Source organism: Oncorhynchus gorbuscha, unplaced genomic scaffold (genome assembly GCF_021184085.1).
Source record: "Oncorhynchus gorbuscha isolate QuinsamMale2020 ecotype Even-year unplaced genomic scaffold, OgorEven_v1.0 Un_scaffold_6474, whole genome shotgun sequence".
NCBI classification, from domain to species: Eukaryota; Metazoa; Chordata; class Actinopteri; order Salmoniformes; family Salmonidae; genus Oncorhynchus; species Oncorhynchus gorbuscha.
Genome location: NW_025750063.1, coordinates 672 through 21069, shown reverse-complemented (window position 1 = coordinate 21069; position 20398 = coordinate 672). Strand labels below are relative to the sequence as shown.

The following is a 20398-nucleotide window of genomic DNA, read 5'->3' as shown; positions in this document are numbered from 1 at the left end:
CCCCCCCATGTAGAAAACCCTGGGCAGACGGGACTCTAGTGACGACTGGGAGATCTCAGAAGGTCAGATCACCCTGGGTCAGAGGATAGGCTCTGGATCCTTTGGGACCGTCTTCAAGGGCAAGTGGCACGGCGACGTGGCGGTGAAGATGTTGAACGTGACAGCTCCCACACCACAGCAGCTACAGGCCTTTAAGAACGAGGTGGGAGTCCTCCGGTAAGACACGGGTTTTTAACGGTGAAGTCATGGTAATGAAAAGCTTGGCATGTACACAGTGGTGGAAATAGTAGTTTTACTGCGTTGACGTTGAGGTGATTAACTGCTACCTTCCAGGTCTTAGGTGTGTTGGGATATACAGTATAACCGACAAGTATAGTGTAAACAGGGCTTCTGTTTTTGTCATGAAATAGCAGGGCTTCTGTTTTGTCATGAAATAGCAGGGATTTTGTTTTGTCATGAAATAGCAGGGCTTCTCTGTTTTGTCATGAAATAGCAGGGCTTTTGTTTTTGTCATGAAATAGCAGGGCTTCTGTTTTTGTCATGAAATAGCAGGGCTTCTGTTTTGTCATGAAACAACAGGGCTTTTGTCATGAAATAGCAGGGCTTCTGTTTTGTCATGAAACAACAGGGCTTTGTCATGAAATAGCAGGGCTTCTGTTTGTCATGAAACAGCAGAACTTTGTCATGAAATAGCAGGGCTTCTGTTTGTCATGAAATAGCAGGGCTTCTGTTTTGTCATGAAACAACAGGGCTTTGTCATGAAATAGCAGGGCTTCTGTTTTGTCATGAAGCCTAGCAGGGCTTCTGTTTTGTCATGAAATAGCAGGGCTTCTGTTTTGTCATGAAATAGCATGCTGGATGGATAACTAAAAGCTCCTCCTCAGTGGTTTCCTCTCCTGCTTCCTAACAGGAAGACTCGTCACGTCAACATCCTGCTGTTCATGGGTTTACACCACCAAGCCTCAGCTGGCCATCGTGACAGTGGTGTGAGGCTCCTCCCTCTACCACCATCTACACATCATAGAGACCAAGTTTGAGATGATCAAGCTCATAGATATCGCCCGGCAGACCGCGCAGGGCATGGGGTGAGTTAGTCCACGACACACTGGATGTACCCCGACTAGCACCCTGTTCCCAGAGCTAGTCCCAGACATCAAGGGAATAGGCTGCTACTTGGGATGTCCCCTAGTTCACGCCCTGGTCCCTACGCTGACTCTCCTGGTCCCTGCTGACTCTCCTGGTCCCCTCTACTCTCCTGGTCCCCTGACTCTCCTGGTCCCCTACGCTGACTCTCCTGGTCCCCTACTCTCCTGCTGACTCTCCTGGTCCCCTACTCTCACCGTTACGCTGACTCTCCTGGCCCTCACCGCTGACTCCTCGTCCCCCTCGCTGACTCTCCTCGTCCCCTACACTGACTCTCCTCGTCCCCTACGCTGACTCTCCTCGTCCCCTACGCTGACTCTCCTCGTCCCCTACGCTGACTCTCCTGGTCCCCTCACACTCTCTCGTCCCCTACGCTGACTCTCCTCGTCCCTCTCGTTCCCTACGCTGACTCTCTGGTTCACGCCCTCGTCCCCTACGCTGACTCTCCTCGTCTGACTCTCCTCGTCCCCTACGCTGACTCTCCTCGTCCCTGGGTCTACGCGACTCTCCTCGTCCCCTGACTCTCCTGGTTCACACTCTCGTTTCCTACGCTGACTCTCCTGGTTGGACGCTCTCTCGTCCCCTACGCTGACTCTCCCTGGTTGACGCCTCGTCCCCTCACGCTGACTCTCCTGGTTCACGCTCCTCGTCCCCTACGCTGACTCTCCTGGTTCACGCCCTCGTCCCCTACGCTGACTCCCCTCGTCCCCTACGCTGACTCCCCTCGTCCCCTACGCTGACTCTCCTCGTCCCCTACGCTGACTCTCCTCGTCCCCTACGCTGACTCTCCTGGTCCCCTACGATGACTCTCCTCGTCCCCTACGCTGACTCTCCTCGTTCCCTACGATGACTCTCCTCGTCCCCTACGCTGACTCTCTTCGTCCCCTACGCTGACTCTCCTGGTCCCCTACGCTGACTCTCCTGGTCCCCTACGATGACTCTCCTCGTCCCCTACGATGACTCTCCTCGTCCCCTACGATGACTCTCCTCGTCCCCTACGATGACTCTCCTCGTCCCCTACGCTGACTCTCCTCGTCCCCTACGCTGACTCTCCTCGTCCCCTACGCTGACTCTCCTGGTCCCCTATGCTGACTCTCCTGGTTCACGCCCTCGTCCCCTACGCTGACTCTCCTGGTTCACGCCCTCGTCCCCTACGCTGACTCTCCTGGTCCCCTACGCTGACTCTCCTGGTCCCCTACACTGACTCTCCTGGTCCCCTACGCTGACTCCCCTCGTCCCCTACGATGACTCTCCTCGTCCCCTACGCTGACTCTCCTCGTCCCTACGCTGACTCTCCTCGTCCCCTACGCTGACTCTCCTCGTCCCCTACGCTGATTCTCCTCGTCCCCTACGCTGACTCTCCTCGTCCCCTACGCTGACTCTCCGCGTCCCCTACGCTGACTCTCCGCGTCCCCTACGCTGACTCTCCTCGTCCCCTACGCTGACTCTCCTCGTCCCCTACGCTGACTCTCCTCGTCCCCTACGCTGACTCTCCTCGTCCCTACGCTGACTCTCCTGCGTCCCCTACCTGACTCTCCTGGTCCCCTACGCTGACTCTCCTGGTCCCCTACGCTGACTCTCCTGGTCCCTACGCTGACTCTCCTGGTCCCCTCGCTGACTCTCCTCGTCCCTACGCTGACTCTCCTCGTCCCCTACCCTGACTCTCCTCGTCCCCTACGCTGACTCTCCTGGTTCACACCCTCGTCCCCTACGCTGACTCTCCTCGTCCCCTACGCTGACTCTCCTCGTCCCCTACGCTGACTCTCCTCGTCCCCTACGCTGACTCTCCTGGTCCCCTACGCTGACTCTCCTCGTCCCCTAACACTCACAGACTGGTACAGTGGAGGTTAGGAGAGTCTTAAAACTCACAGACTGGTACAGTGGAGGTTAGGAGAGTCTTAACACTCACAGACTGGTACAGTGGAGGTCAGGAAATATGTCTAGTGTTTATTGATTACTAACTAACCTGTGCTGTTGTGGTTTTCCTCCCTAGTTACCTGCACGCCAAATCCATCATCCACAGAGACCTGAAGAGCAACAGTATCCTCTCTGACCTTTCACCTTTTTTCCAACAAGCACCTTTCACAGTCTGTCTGACCTTTGACCCATTCTATAAGGAAGGCAGTCATAATCACCCCTCTCCGCTGTGTCGCCTAATCAACATGTCATCGATAGGACATCGTCTTTGTGTTCAGATCTGTTTTTACATGGTAGTCATTTAGCAGGACACTATTATTCAGAGGGATATACAGTTAGAGCCTCCATCTTCAGGTGGACTAGGTGAGACGGAGACGAGTGTTGGTGCAGACGGAGTTCCCCCTCTCCCCAGACGGAGCTCCCCCTCTCCCCAGACGGAGCTCCCCCTCTCCCCAGACGGAGCTCCCCCTCTCCCCAGACGGAGTTCCCCCTCTCCCCAGACTGAGTTCCCCCTCTCCCCAGACTGAGTTCCCCCTCTCCCCAGACTGAGTTCCCCCTCTCCCCAGACTGAGTTCCCCTCTCCCCAGACTGAGTTCCCCCTCTCCCCAGACTGAGTTCCCCTCTCCCCAGACTGGAGTTCCCCCTTCTCCTTCCCAGACGGAGTTCCCCCTCTCCCCAGACGGAGCTCCCCCTCTCCCCCAGACGGAGCTCCCCCTCCCCAGACGGAGCTCCCCCTCTCCCCAGACGGAGCTCCCCTCTCCCCAGACGGAGTTCCCCCTCTCCCCAGACGGAGTTCCCCCTCTCCCCAGACGGAGCTCCCCTCTCCCCAGACGGAGCTCCCCTCTCCCCAGACGGAGCTCCCCTCTCCCCAGACGGAGCTCCCCTCTCCCCAGACGGAGCTCCCCTCCCCCAGACGGAGCTCCCCTCTCCCCAGACGGAGCTCCCCTCTCCCCAGACGGAGCTCCCCTCTCCCCAGACGGAGCTCCCCCTCTCCCCCCCCAGACGGAGCTCCCCTCTCCCCCAGACGGAGCTCCCCTTCTCCCCCAGACGGAGCTCCCCTTCTCCCCCCCGGACGGAGCTCCCCTCTCCCTCCCCAGACGGAGCTCCTTCTCCTCCCCAGACGGAGCTCCCCTTCTCCTCCCCAGACGGAGCTCCTTCTCCTCCCCAGACGGAGCTCCCTTCTCCTCCCCAGACGGAGCTCCCTTCTCCCCCAGACGGAGCTCCCCTTCTCCTCCCAGACGGAGCTCCCTTCTCCTCCCCAGACGGAGCTCCCCTTCTCCTCCCCAGACGGAGCTCCCCTCTCCTCCCAGACGGAGCTCCCCTCTCTCTCCCCAGACGGAGCTCCCCTCTCCCCCCAGACGGAGCTCCCCTCTCCCCAGACGGAGCTCCCCTCTCCCCCAGACGGAGCTCCCTTCTCCCCCCCCAGACGGAGCTCCCCTTCCCCCCAGACGGAGCTCCCTCTCCCCCCAGACGGAGCTCCCCTTCTCCTCCCCAGACGGAGCTCCCCTTCTCCTCCCCAGACGGAGCTCCCCTTCTCCTCCCCAGACGGAGCTCCCCTTCTCCTCCCCAGACGGAGCTCCCCTCTCCCCAGACGGAGCTCCCCTCTCCCTCCCCAGACGGAGCTCCTTCTCCTCCCCAGACGGAGCTCCCCTCTCCTCCCCAGACGGAGCTCCCCCTCTCCCCAGACGGAGCTCCCCTCTCCTCCCCAGACGGAGCTCCCCTCTCCTCCCCAGACGGAGCTCCCCCTCTCCCCCCAGACGGAGCTCCCCTCTCCTCCCCAGACGGAGCTCCCCCTCTCCCCAGACGGAGCTCCCCTTCTCCTCCCCAGACGGAGCTCCCCCTCTCCTCCCCAGACGGAGCTCCCCCTCTCCTCCCCAGACGGAGTTCCCCCTCTCCCCAGACGGAGCTCCCCTTCTCCTCCCCAGACGGAGTTCCCCCTCTCCCCAGACGGAGCTCCCCCAGCAGTCCCTTAGCTTTCAGGTTCCTTAACCCCTCCCCTCCCAGACATCTTCCTACACGAGGACCTGACCGTGAAGATAGGAGACTTCGGCCTGGCCACAGTGAAGTCCCGTTGGAGCGGCTCCCACCAGTTTGAACAGCTCTCTGGCTCCATCCTGTGGATGGTGAGTGATACTGCAGTGATTAAGAGGAGAACCTGAATAGACTAAACAACCAGCAAGATAATTCAATCTACATTATTCTACATTATTAGAATCCAATCTACATTATTAGAATGTAATCTACATTATTAGAATTCAATCTACATTATTAGAATTCAATCTACATTATTAGAATTCAATCTACATTATTAGAATTTAATCTACATTATTAGAATTCAATCTACATTATTCTACATTATTAGAATTTAATCTACATTATTAGAATTTAATCTACATTATTAGAATTCAATCTACATTATTCTACATTATTCGAATTTAATCTACATTATTAGAATCCAATCTACATTATTAGAATGTAATCTACATTACTAGAATCCAATCTATATTATTAGAATGTAATCTACATTATTAGAATTCAATCTACATTATTAGAATTCAATCTACATTATTCTACATTATTATTATTATATTATTATATATATATATTTATATTTATATTATTAGAATGTAATCTACATTATTAGAATGTAATCTACATTATTAGAATGCAATCTACATTATTAGAATCCAATCTACATTATTAGAATGTAATCTACATTATTAGAATGTAATCTACATTATTAGAATGTAATCTAGGGAAAGGGGGATACCTAATCAGCTGTCCAACTGAAGTGTTTCTTCCTCATTTAACCCTCTGAATCAGAGAGGTGTGGGGGGGGCTGCCTTAGTCAACATCCACGTCTTCAGCGCCTGGGGAACAGTGGGTTAACTGCCTTGTTCAGGGGAACAGTGGGTTAACTGCCTTGTTCAGGGGAACAGTGGGTTAACTGCCTTGTTCAGGGGAACAGTGGGTTAACTGCCTTGTTCAGAGGAACAGTGGGTTAACTGCCTTGTTCAGGGGAACAGTGGGTTAACTGCCTTGTTCAGGGGAACAGTGGGTTAACTGCCTTGTTCAGGGGAACAGTGGGTTAACTGCCTTGTTCAGGGGAACAGTGGGTTAACTGCCTTGTTCAGGGGAACAGTGGGTTAACTGCCTTGTTCAGGGGAACAGTGGGTTAACTCCCTTGTTCAGGGGAACAGTGGGTTAACTGCCTTGTTCGTGGGAACAGTGGGTTAACTGCCTTGCTCAGGGCCTGGGGAACAGTGGGTTAACTGCCTTGCTCAGGGCCCGGGGAACAGTGGGTTAACTGCCTTGCTCAGCGGCAGAACGGCAGATTTCTTTACCTTGTCAGCTCGGGGATTCGATCCAGCAACCTTCCGGTAACTGGCCCAACGCTCTAACCACTAGGCTACCTGCTGGTTACTGGTCCAACACTCCAACTAATCTACGTTGTCAGAATGTAATCTACGTTGTCAGAATGTAATCTACATTATCAGAATGTAATCTACATTGTCAGAATGTAATCTACGTTATCAGAATGTAATCTACATTATCAGAATGTAATCTACGTTATCAGAATGTAATCTACGTTATCAGAATGTAATCTACATTATCAGAATGTAATCTACATTATCAGAATGTAATCTACATTGTCAGAATGTAATCTACGTTATCAGAATGTAATCTACATTATCAGAATGTAATCTACATTGTCAGAATGTAATCTACGTTATCAGAATGTAATCTACGTTAATCTAGAATGTGTAATCAGAATGTAATCTACGTTATCAGAATGTAATCTACATTATCAGAATGTAATCTACGTTATCAGAATGTAATCTACGTTATCAGAATGTAATCTACATTATCAGAATGTAATCTATCAGAATGTAATCTACGTTATCAGAATGTAATCTACGTTATCAGAATGTAATCTACGTTATCAGAATGTAATCTAGAGAATGTAATCTACATTATCAGAATGTAATCTACGTTATCAGAATGTAATCTACGTTATCAGAATGTAATCTACATTATCAGAATGTAATCTACGTTATCAGAATGTAATCTACATTATCAGAATGTGTAATCTACGTTGTCAGAATGTAATCTACATTATCAGAATGTAATCTACGTTGTCAGAATGTAATCTACGTTATCAGAATGTAATCTACGTTGTCAGAATGTAATCTACGTTGTCAGAATGTAATCTACGTTATCAGAATGTAATCTACGTTGTCAGAATGTAATCTACGTTATCAGAGCTGCTCTGAAAGGATCAGATATCTGTTGGTTTTTAGGAAACACGGTCAATAAATGCATCAGTCTAAATGTGACATGAGCTCGGGACGCAATGAGTCTTTCCTCAATTCCTTACCCTCCTCTCTTCTGGCCTCCATCTCAAAGCTCATTGGTGGAGAGGGTCTGGGGGGGGGGCGGTACCTCAAATCTTCTCCTCCAGTGCGGTTTGAGGAGGAGGCGAGGACGGAAGGCGCAAGGACGATACTTTTGAGACCCAGTGTACAGGGTGAAAGGTCAATTCCAATCAATTCAGGAAGTAAACCCCAAAATTATAATTCCTCCATTTGAAGAGAATTGTAATTGACAGTGTACTTCTTGACTTGACTGTAATTGAGCCCGACCCTGCCCAATGTGGCTGTATATCTTGGTAAACTGTGTGACTCTGCTGTCCCTCCCGTCTGCCTGTAGGCCCCAGAGGTCATCCGTCTGCAGGATAAGAACCCGTACAGCTTCCAGTCCGACGTCTACGCCTTCGGGATAGTTCTCTACGAGTTGATGTCTGGGGCCTTGCCCTACTCCAACATCAATAACAGAGACCAGGTAAATATCTCTCCTGTTTTACATACATTTATAATGTTCTCTACGAGTTGATGTCTGGGGTCCTGTCCTACCTGAGCACGGTCTCCTACCCCTGACCTCTGACCCTGTACCTCTCTCCTCTAGATAATCTTCATGGTGGGTCGGGGCTCCCTGACCTCTGACCTCTAACCCTCCACCTCTCTCCTCTAGGTAATCTTCATGGTGAGTCGTGGATACCTGTCTCCTGACCTCTGACCTCTACCTCTCTCCTGACCTCTGACCTCTACCTCTCTCCTCTAGATAATCTGCATGGTGGGTCGGGGGTACCTGTCTCCTGACCTCTACCTCTCTCCTCTAGATAATCTGCATGGTGGGTCGGGGCTACCTGTCTCCTGACCTCTAACCTCTACCTCTCTCCTCTAGATAATCTTCATGGTGGGTCGGGGATACCTGTCTCCTGACCTCTGACCTCTAATCCTCCACCTCTCCCCTCTAGATAATCTTCATGGTGGGTCGGGGCTACCTGTCTCCTGACCTCTAACCTCTACCTCTCTCCTCTAGATAATCTGCATGGTGGGTCAGGAATACCTATCTCCTGACCGCTGACCTCTAACCCTCCACCTCTCCCCTCTAGATAATCTGCATGGTGGGTCAGGAATACCTATCTCCTGACCTCTGACCTGTAACCCTCTACCTCTCCCCTCTAGATAATCTTCATGGTGGGTCGGGATACCTGTCTCCTGACCTCTGACCCTCTACCTCTCTCCTCTAGATAATCTTCATGGTGGGTCGGGGATACCTGTCTCCTGACCTCTGACCCTCCACCTCTCTCCTCTAGATAATCTTCATGGTGGGTCGGGATACCTGTCTCCTGACCTCTGACCTCTAACCCTCCACCTCTCTCCTCTAGATAATCTTCATGGTGGGTCGGGGATACCTGTCTCCTGACCTCTGACCCTCTACCTCTCCCTCTAGATAATCTTCATGGTGGGTCGGGGATACCTGTCTCCTGACCTCTGACCCTCTACCTCTCTCCTCTAGATAATCTTCATGGTGGGTCGGGGGATACCTGTCTCCTGACCTCTGACCCTCTACCTCTCCCCTCTAGATAATCTTCATGGTGGGTCGGGGATACCTGTCTCCTGACCTCTGACCCTCTACCTCTCTCCTCTAGATAATCTTCATGGTGGGTCGGGGATACCTGTCTCCTGACCTCTGACCCTCTACCTCTCTCCTCTAGATAATCTTCATGGTGGGTCGGGGATACCTGTTTCCTGACCTCTGACCCTCTACCTCTCTCCTCTAGATAATCTTCATGGTGGGTCGGGGATACCTGTCTCCTGACCTCTGACCCTCTACCTCTCTCCTCTAGATAATCTTCATGGTGGGTCGGGGGTACCTGTCTCCTGACCTCTGACCCTCTACCTCTCTCCTCTAGATAATCTTCATGGTGGGTCGGGGATACCTGTCTCCTGACCTCTGACCCTCTACCTCTCCCCTCTAGATAATCTTCATGGTGGGTCGGGGATACCTGTCTCCTAACCTCTAACCCTCTACCTCTCTCCTCTAGATAATCTTCATGGTGGGTCGGGGATACCTGTCTCCTGACCTCTGACCCTCTACCTCTCTCCTCTAGATAATCTTCATGGTGGGTCGGGGATACCTGTCTCCTGACCTCTGACCTCTGACCCTCTACCTCTCTCCTCTAGATAATCTTCATGGTGGGTCGGGATACCTGTCTCTGACCTCTGACCCTCTACCTCTCTCCTCTAGATAATCTTCATGGTGGGTCGGGGATACCTGTCTCCTGACCTCTGACCCTCTACCTCTCCCCTCTAGATAATCTTCATGGTGGGTCGGGGATACCTGTCTCCTGACCTCAGTAAGGTGCGCTCCAACTGTCCTAAAGCCATGAGGAGGCTGATGGCTGACTGTATGAAGAAGAAGAGAGAGGAACGACCCCTATTCCCTCAGGTAACTATGGAGACGGGACCCCTATTCCCTCGGGTAACGATGGAGGACGGGACTCCTATTCCGTAAGGTAACTATGGAGACGGGACCCCTATTCCCTCAGGTAACTATGGAGACGGGACCCCTATTCCCTCAGGTAACGATGGAGGACGGGACCCCTATTCCCTCAGGTAACTATGGAGACGGGACCCCTATTCCCTCAGGTAACTATAGAGACGGGACCCCTATTCCCTCAGGTAACTATGGAGGACGTGACCCCTATTCCCTCAGGTAACTATGGAGGACGGGACCCCTATTCCCTCAGGTAACTATGGAGACGGGACCCCTATTCCCTCAGGTAACTATGGAGGACGGAACCCCTATTCCCTCAGGTAACGATGGAGGACGGGACCCCTATTCCCTCAGGTAACTATGGAGACGGGACCCCTATTCCCTCAGGTAACTATGGAGGACGGGACCCCTAATTCCCTCTCAGGTAACTATGGAGACGGGACCCCTATTCCCTCTCAGGTAACTATGGAGACGGGACCCCTAATTCCCTCTCAGGTAACTATGGAGACGGGACCCCTATTCCCTCTCAGGTAACTATGGAGACGGGACCCCTAATTCCCTCTCAGGTAACGATGGAGACGGGACCCCTATTCCCTCAGGTAACGATGGAGACGGGACCCCTAATTCCCTCAGGTAACTATGGAGACGGGACCCCTAATTCCCTCAGGTAACTATGGAGACGGGACCCCTAATTCCCTCTCAGGTAACTATGGAGACGGGACCCCTATTCCCTCAGGTAACTATGGAGACGGGACCCCTAATTCCCTCAGGTAACTATGGAGACGGGACCCCTATTCCCTCAGGTAACTATGGAGACGGAACCCCTAATTCCCTCAGGTAACTATGGAGACGGGACCCCTAATTCCCTCTCAGGTAACTATGGAGACGGGACCCCTATTCCCTCTCAGGTAACTATGGAGACGGGACCCCTAATTCCCTCTCAGGTAACTATGGAGACGGGACCCCTATTCCCTCAGGTAACTATGGAGACGGACCCCTAATTCCCTCAGGTAACTATGGAGGACGGGACCCCTATTCCCTCTCAGGTAACTATGGAGACGGAACCCCTAATTCCCTCTCAGGTAACTATGGAGACGGGACCCCTATTCCCTCTCAGGTAACTATGGAGACGGACCCCTAATTCCTTCTCAGGTAACTATGGAGATGGGACCCTATTCCCTCAGGTAACTATGGAGACGGGACCCCTAATTCCCTCAGGTAACGATGGAGACGGGACCCCTATTCCCCCAGGTAACTATGGAGACGGGACCCCTAATTCCCTCAGGTAACTATGGAGACGGGACCCCTAATTCCCTCAGGTAACGATGGAGACGGGACCCCTATTCCCTCAGGTAACTATGGAGGACGGGACCCTTATTCCCTCAGGTAACTATGGAGATGGGACCCCTATTCCCTCAGGTAACGACGGAGGACGGGACCCCTATTCCCTCAGGTAACTATGGAGATGGGACCCCTATTCCCTCAGGTAACGACGGAGGACGGGACCCCTATTCCCTCTCAGGTAACTATGGATACGGGACCCCTATTCCCTCAGGTAACTATGGAGGACGGGACCCCTATTCCCTCTCAGGTAACTATGGAGAACACTTCACTGTACATGCCAGGGGTTGAGCTGAATGTTTTAAAATGACCAAGACTATCCACCCCACCAAGATATTCACCTCACCAGAAACCTCCTTCCTGCTCATGTGGTTAAGGCTGGTAACCTGTGTGGGGACCGAGCCAGCACTCCTTGGTTGTTGTTTAACTTGTATGTATGAAGGAGAATGTGTTATTTCCACCACCAGGTGGCCTCCGAGTACTAGAAATACATTCACACTAGCGTCTCACTGTGTTTGTAAAGGCTGCTGGAAAGCCCAGCTGAGGATCTGCTGACCGCCTCAATCTAAGATTCTCTGACTTGGCTGTCAGCTTTCTTCCTATTTGAGACGAGCGATACGAGAGAGGGGATTGGCTAGGGATGACCTAATAACCTCCTGTGTTTTCTCTTCTGACCTCCTCTGTCAGATCCTGGCGTCCATTGAGCTGCTGGCGCGTTCTTTACCCAAGATCCACCGCTCCGCGTCGGAACCCTCACTGAACCGAGCCGGGTTCCAGACGGAGGACTTCAGCCTGTACGCCTGCTCCTCCCCAAAACCCCGATACAGGGGGATACGGTGAGGGGCCACACACGCGCTGGGGGTCCTGTAGTTTCTCCATGGTCAGAGTGTTACTGCCATTTTAAATGTGCTCACGTAACCTGATCTGTGATCAATGATTTGGCCTGTTGAAATAATAGATAGGATTGGAACATAGACACAATGACACTCATTTAGCACTTCAGAACAGAACTGCTGTCTCTCTCTCCTCTCTCTCTCTCTCTTCCACTCTGTACTGCTGTCTCTCTCCTCTCTCTCTCTCTTCCTCTCTCCTCTCTCTCTCTCTTCCACTCTGTACTGCTGTCTCTCTCTCCTCTCTCTCTCTCTTCCACTCTGTACTGCTGTCTCTCTCTCCTCTCTCTCTCTTCCACTCTGTACTGCTGTCTCTCTCTCTCTCTCTCTTCCACTCTGTACTGCTGTCTCTCTCCTCTCTCTCTCTTCCACTCTGTACTGCTGTCTGTCTCTTCCAATCTGTACTCTCTCTCTCTCTCTCTTCCACTCTGTACTGCTGTCTCTCTCCTCTCTCTCTCTCTTCCACTCTGTACTGCTGTCTCTCTCCTCTCTCTCTCTCTTCCACTCTGTACTGCTGTCTCTCTCCTCTCTCTCTCTCTTCCACTCTGTACTGCTGTCTCTCTCTCTCTCTCTCTCTCTTCCACTCTGTACTGCTGTCTCTCTCCTCTCTCTCTCTCTTCCACTCTGTACTGCTGTCTCTCTCTCCTCTCTCCTCTCTCTCTTCCACTCTGTACTGCTGTCTCTCTCTCCTCTCTCTCTCTCTTCCACTCTGTACTGCTGTCTCTCTCTCCTCTCTTCCAACCTGATGTTCTCTCTCTTCTCTTCATTCCAGGGGAGTTTTCAGCATTTAAATAAGATGCTGATCCAGATTCCACCAGTTCAGCCAGTCCATCCCTCGTCCCTCTTCAACAAGTCTTGTGTTCCTGCGGTGGATTACTTCATCAATTTTAACCACAAACCAACATCCTAGTCTCAAAAGAACGTGCTGTTTTCTACTTTCCACACCTAAAGAGACAGACATCCTCTTCCTCGCTCCGCTCCACGTCTCAGGAGCTCTACAGATGAGATCTCCGCTGGGGAATCACCACATCGGGGGGAAAACTACCAAATCTGATTTTAGAAACAAGGAAAAGAAAAGTTGAATGACACACAACCAGACACACGACCAGACACCCAACCAGACACACGACCAGACACCCGACCAGACACACGACCAGACACCCGACCAGACACCCGACCAGACACCCAACCAGACACACTGAAGAAACCAGACCAGACACCCAACCAGACACACAACCAGACACACTGAAGAAACCAGACCAGACACCCAACCAGACACACAACCAGACACACTGAAGAAACCAAACCAGACACCCAACCAGACACCCAACCAGACACACTGAAGAAACCAGACCAGACACACAACCAGACACACTGAAGAAACCAGACCAGACACCCAACCAGACACACAACCAGACACACTGAAGAAACCAGACCAGACACCCAACCAGACACCCAACCAGACACACTGAGGAAACCAGACCAGACACCCAACCAGACACCCAACCAGACACCCAACCAGACACCCAACCAGACACCCAACCAGACACCCAACCAGACACCCGACCAGACACACAACCAGACACACTGAGGAAACCAGACCAGACACCCAACCAGACACCCAACCAGACACACAACCAGACACACTGAAGGGGAAACCAACCAGACACACAACCAGACACCCAGACCAGACACCCAACCAGACACCCCACCAGACACCCACCAGACACACTGAAGAAACCAAACCAGACACACAACCAGACACCCAACCAGACACACTGAAGAAACCAGACCAGACACACCCAACCAGACACACAACCAGACACACACTGAAGAAACCAGACCAGACACACACAACCAACCAGACACACAACCAGACACACTGAAGAAACCAAACCAGACACACAACCAGACACACAACCAGACACACTGAGGAAACCAGACCAGACACCCAACCAGACACCCAACCAGACACACAACCAGACACACTGAGGAAACCAGACCAGACACCCGACCAGACACCCGACCAGACACCCGACCAGACACCCGACCAGACACACTGAAGAAACCAAACCAGACACACAACCAGACACCCAACCAGACACACTGAAGAAACCAGACCAGACACCCAACCAGACACACAACCAGACACACTGAAGAAACCAGACCAGACACCCAACCAGACACCCAACCAGACACACAACCAGACACACTGAGGAAACCAGACCAGACACCCGACCAGACACCCAACCAGACACCCGACCAGACACCCGACCAGACACCCGACCAGACACACTGAAGAAACCAAACCAGACACACAACCAGACACCCAACCAGACACACTGAAGAAACCAGACCAGACACACAACCAGACACACTGAAGAAACCAGACCAGACACACAACCAGACACACTGAAGAAACCAAACCAGACACACAACCAGACACACAACCAGACACACTGAGGAAACCAGACCAGACACCCAACCAGACACACAACCAGACACACAACCAGACACACTGAGGAAACCAGACCAGACACCCAACCAGACACACTGAAGAAACCAGACCAGACACACAACCAGACACACTGAAGAAACCAAACCAGACACACAACCAGACACCCGACTAGACGCACTGAAGAAACCAGACCAGACACCCAACCAGACACCCAACCAGACCAGAGGATGAAGGGAAAACTGTAAAAGGAGAGAACAGCACTTCTTGATTGTAGGACTGATGCAGGAGGAATATAACTTTTGAGAGGACAAGGACAGGATTGGGGTTAGGGGTCAAGAGAGGTTAGAGGTCGATGGGTTTGGGAAGCACACGCCTTCTCACTCCCCTCCATGATGAAGAGGGCGGAGCTACAGGCACAGGAAATCACACTTCTTTCCTGGCTGCTCATTGGTTATCCGAGATGAAGGGGCCAGGTCTGAGCCAATCGCTGATAAGCTGGATTTCCCAGGGGGGTGGAGTCGACCCTGTGGGAAGAGGACTTGAAAAAATTTATTTATTTGAAGAAATGAAATCCCCAGTTCGTGTTTGTTTTGTGATTTTAAGGATATGTGGGGGGGCTGTTCTGAGCTTTTAGTTCTTCTTGTTTTGGTTGACGAGATTGTTGATGTTTTTACTGTCACTACAAAGCATTCCTACCCGGTGATAGGTCACACACGAATACGCTCGACTCAAGCTTCACTGAAAGGACAGCGACTCTGAGACTGTCCCCTCAGCGCTCTCTCTCACAGATCTGTCTCGACTCAAGCTTCACTGAAAGGACAGCGACTCTGAGACTGTCCCCTCAGCGCTCTCTCTCTCACAGATCTGTCTCGACTGAAGCTTCACTGAAAGGACAGCGACTCTGAGACTGTCCCCTCAGCGCTCTCTCTCACAGATCTGTCTCGACTCAAGCTTCACTGAAAGGACAGCGACTCTGAGACTGTCCCCTCAGCGCTCTCTCTCTCACAGATCTGTCTTGACTCAAGCCTCGCTGAAAGGACAGCGACTCTGAGACTGTCCCCTCAGCGCTCTCTCTCACAGATCTGTCTCGACTCAAGCTTCACTGAAAGGACAGCGACTCTGAGACTGTCCCCTCAGCGCTCTCTCTCACAGATCCATTTTCCAATGAAAGATGCTTTTCCACATTTTTTTCCAGACTCCGGGATCTTTGCCTTTGTCATTTCGCTCACATCATTTTGATTTAGTTTTTATGGAGTCGACCGGAAAAACGCCAACATCCACTTTTTTTTTTCAGGGATACACAGTGTGTTCAACCTAACTTCCGTTTCCCCTGAAAACCAGAAGTGAGGAACTCCGCTCGCTACGTTAGCGTCACAAAGAGCCTTTTTGAAATCAGCCGAGGACCGTTGTTTTTGGAAGGGACAACAACAGGTCCGTTAGAGAGAGAAACTGTGTGAATCTAAGATGGCTGCCAGTGCCTCTTCAGACTTGGTGTTTTGACTTGGTGTTTTGAGGAGGGGGTAGGGGAGAGCCCGATCACAATCCTCTAGGACCGAGTTTACAGGGGTGTGGAGGGCGGAGAGGGGGGGACACGGAGGGGGTGTGGAGGACGGAGAGTCTCTCTGACCATTTTATTTTGGAGGGGGTGGGGGGGGGCGGACTGACTTTTTTTCTAGTGAGTTTGTACGAGGAAGGGTGGAAGCTTACAAGAACGCCGTACAATGGTACTCCCTCTAGCTGAAGGTCAGAGTGAGGTCTAAAGGACGGAAGAACCAGGACTGCGTCCCGATATTCCCGGTCAGAAGGGAATGATTGCATAGGGGTTCTGCTCTAGTCTATATGTTGGATAGCAGCTGCGTTGTGCTGTTACAAGTTTGACTGCTCTCCTTCAACGAGACACGTCTCCTCCTCTCAGCTTGGTTACATTCCCAGAACACTATCCAATCAACCAATCAAACCCCCCCACCCACCACTCATCCAATCAAACCCCCCACCCACCCACCCAACATCTCTGATTCTCTGATTGGTGAATAGCTATCTGGGCAGTGCATGTGATAACCTACCAATGAGACTTCCTCTTCTTGTCGTGGACTTTAATATTGCTTTTATCACAGACAGAGGAAGCAGAAGCTCAATTCACCCGTTGCACCTGTGAACAAGATGGCTGCTTTCACCTACCTGAAAGACTAGTGTGATTTTAAATGTTTTTTTTTTTTGGAGGGGGGTCGGTGGTCTTGGGTCACTTTTTAATTTCCCTCCCCATTGGTTAAGGTTCTGATTGGGGGGGCTGATCCTAGACCTGTACCAAGGGGGAAACCTATTTTCCAGGTTGTGTTTTTGAGTGGGGATTGAAGTGGAACCTGTGTCAGGTATAAAATCAATCTGTCCTTTCTGTCCTATCTGTCCTTTCTGTCCTATCTGTCCTTTCTGTAGTCATGCAGCGGTCATTCCAGGGTGTTGAAGGAGCTGTTTTTAACTTATCTTTTGTCGATGTCGTTTTGCCTTTTTGTTATTTTGTAGACAGGCAGGCCTGTAAAACTATTGAGTCCTTTGTTAATGACATTTTCTGAATTGTGGTTATTGAGACCGGGAGAGCCATCTAGTGTTGTTGTAACTTCTCCTGTGTCTTTGTGAGGGAGGGACGTATCGAAGAAGCAAAAATAGAGACTTTCCTTTTTTAATTTATTTTTATTTTATATTAACAAATAAATCCTGTCACAACATAAATTAAGTTGTTGACTAAACACCCCTAAACTCAATTTCCAAACGCATCATGTTCCGTCTGTAAAGGGAACACAGTTGATGTTCTGCTGGGGAAGCCAAAAAGCTGTGTAAGATGGGGCATTGGCTACGTCCCGAAACGGTTCCCCATGCCCTTTACGGTGCACTCGGTTGGCTCAGGTAGTGTTCCCCGGAGAAGGAAGAGGGGCTCCATTTGGGACGAAGACACCGGTCGTCACGTGAAGAATTAAACACTTGACGAGGACCTCCTACGAACGGACATGGCTGGTTTCTCCGCTGTAGAAGAACATTCGATGGAGAATCTACCATTTGACATTATCAGTTTAGGACTTTGCTTAAACTGTGTCTATGGAAACTGGCCCATAGATTAGGCCCAGGAGGAGCAAATCCTAATACTGGAGGTTTAACCAGAATAGAGATGTGGACTTCTGCCATGAGATGCATAATGTTATGGATTTTTCTGAAGGACATCGTTTCCATTACACCGGGTCTTCAGTTCACTGTGACCCAACCCAAGATATGACCCCCCCGAGGGACTAACAGCCGATATGACCCCCGAGGGACTAACAGCCGATATGACCCCCGAGGGACTAACAGCCGATATGACCCCCGAGGGACTAACAGCCGATATGACCCCCGAGGGACTAACAGCCGATATGACCCCCGAGGGACTAACAGCCGATATGACCCCGAGGGACTAACAGCCCGATATGACCCCCGAGGGACTAACAGCCGATATGACCCCGAGGACTAACAGCCGATATGACCCCGAGGGACTAACAGCCGATATGACCCCGAGGGACTAACAGCCGATATGACCCCCGAGGGACTAACAGCCCGATATGACCCCCGAGGGACTAACAGCCGATATGACCCCAGGGACTAACAGCCGATATGACCCTCGAGGGACTAACAGCCGATATGACCCCCGAGGGACTAACAGCCGATATGACCCCCGAGGGACTAACAGCCGATATGACCCCCGAGGGACTAACAGCAGGAATCTGTAAAATATAGGGGTTTTCCGAGTGGCGCAGCAGTCCAAGGCTAGAGGCATCACTACAGACCCTGGTTCGATTCCGGGCTGTATCACAACCCGGCCGTGATTGGGAGTCCCATAGGGGCGGCGCACAATTGGCCCAGCGTGGTCCGGGTTTGGCCCAGCGTGGTCCGGGTTTGGCCCAGCGTGGTCCGGGTTTGGCCCAGCGTGGTCCAGGTTTGGCCCGGTGCTAGGGCATCATTGTAAATATGAATTTGTCCTTAACTGACTTGCCTAGTTAAGTAAAGGATCAGATAAATAGGACCCCGGGGGGAGCTAACGGCAGGAAGGAGTTGTTACGAGTGCTCTTAGTATTTTACAGATCAACAGGCATCCCAGATGGCACCTTATTCCCTATATAGTGCCCCCTTTTGACCAGGGCCCATAGGGCTCTATGTAGGGAATAGGGCTCTATGTAGGGAATAGGGCTCTATGTAGGGAATAGGGCTCTATGTAGGGAATAGGGCTCTATGTAGGGAATAGGGCTCTATGTAGGGAATAGGGCTCTATGTAGGGAATAGGGCTCTATGTAGGGAATAGGGCTCTATGTAGGGAATAGGGCTCCATTTGATAGGGTTCCATGTGATAGGGTTCCATGTGATAGGGTTCCATGTGATAGGGTTCCATTTGATAGGGTTCCATGTGATAGGGTTCCATGTGATAGGGTTCCATTTGGGATGCATACAGCCATGTTCTTTATGTTATGATATATATGCTGTTGCAGCAGACTGTGGATGTCTTCACAAGCATTGGTCTATCAAAGCTATGAGACTCTACTGACAACCTGTTGTCCTCCTCCTCCTCCTCTCCATCAAAGCTATGAGACTCTACTGACAACCTGTTGAGATGTCGTCCTCCTCTCCATCAAAGCTATGAGACTCTACTGACAACCTGTTGAGATGTCCTCCTCCTCCTCCTCTCCATCAAAGCTATGCGACTCTGACAACCTGTTGAGATGTCCTCCTCCTCTCCATCAAAGCTATGAGACTCTACTGACAACCTGTTGAGATGTCCTCCTCCTCCTCCTCTCCATCAAAGATATGAGACTCTGACAACCTGTTGAGATGTCCTCCTCCTCTCCATCAAAGCTATGAGACTCTACTGACAACCTGTTGAGTTGTCCTCCTCCTCTCCATCAAAGCTATGAGACTCTACTGACAACCTTTTGTCCTCCTCCTCTCCATCAAAGCTATGAGACTCTACTGACAACCTGTTGTCCTCCTCCTCCTCTCCATCAAAGCTATGAGACTCTACTGACAACCTGTTGAGATGTCCTCCTCTCCATCAAAGCTATGAGACTCCCTCCTCCTCCTCTCCATCAAAGCTATGAGACTCTACTGACAACCTGTTGAGATGTCCTCCTCCTCTCCATCAAAGCTATGAGACTCTACTGACAACCTGTTGAGTTGTCCTTCTCCTCTCCATCAAAGCTATGAGACTCTACTGACAACCTGTTGAGATGTCCTCCCTCTCCATCAAAGCTATGGGGCTACTGACAACTGTTGAGTTGGCCTCCTCCTCTGTCTCCATCAAAGCGTTGTTGCCTGCTATGGTTTACTTCAATTTGTATTACTTTACTGTAAGGCGTTTGGAACCCCGTATCTGTCCATGCCTGCACCTGAAGCCGCCGTATCCCACAAGCCACCTCCCCGAACGACACCTTCCTCCTCCTGGGAATGACCGTCGTCCTCTGTATATAGCTGTATAAAGGAGATACTGGCCGTTTTTTGAAAATAGGAGTCATGGTGACTCTCAACATGGAATGAGATATATATAAAATGAAGAAAATTAAAAGGATTGAGAAAGACGTTTTTGATAGAATGACATTCTGAGAAAAAAATGCTGTGTAAAAATAAAAATAAATAATTTAAAAACTGTATTATATAAAAGATGAAAGAGCTTAATGTATTTGTTGTGAATATTTAAAAACAGATCTATTAAAGAAGTGCATGAAAACGGTTCTGTTTGTATGTGTCTTTTATTGTGAATATAATAATGGCTATAAAGCATCACATTGGATCATTC

At 51.0% G+C, this 20398-nt stretch overlaps 1 pseudogene; it reads left to right on the top strand.

Annotated features, from left to right (window-relative positions):
- The first annotated feature begins 16 nt into the window (after window positions 1-16).
- LOC124029468 lies at window positions 17-18035 on the top strand (annotated as a pseudogene).
- Window positions 18036-20398: the final 2363 nt, after the last annotated feature.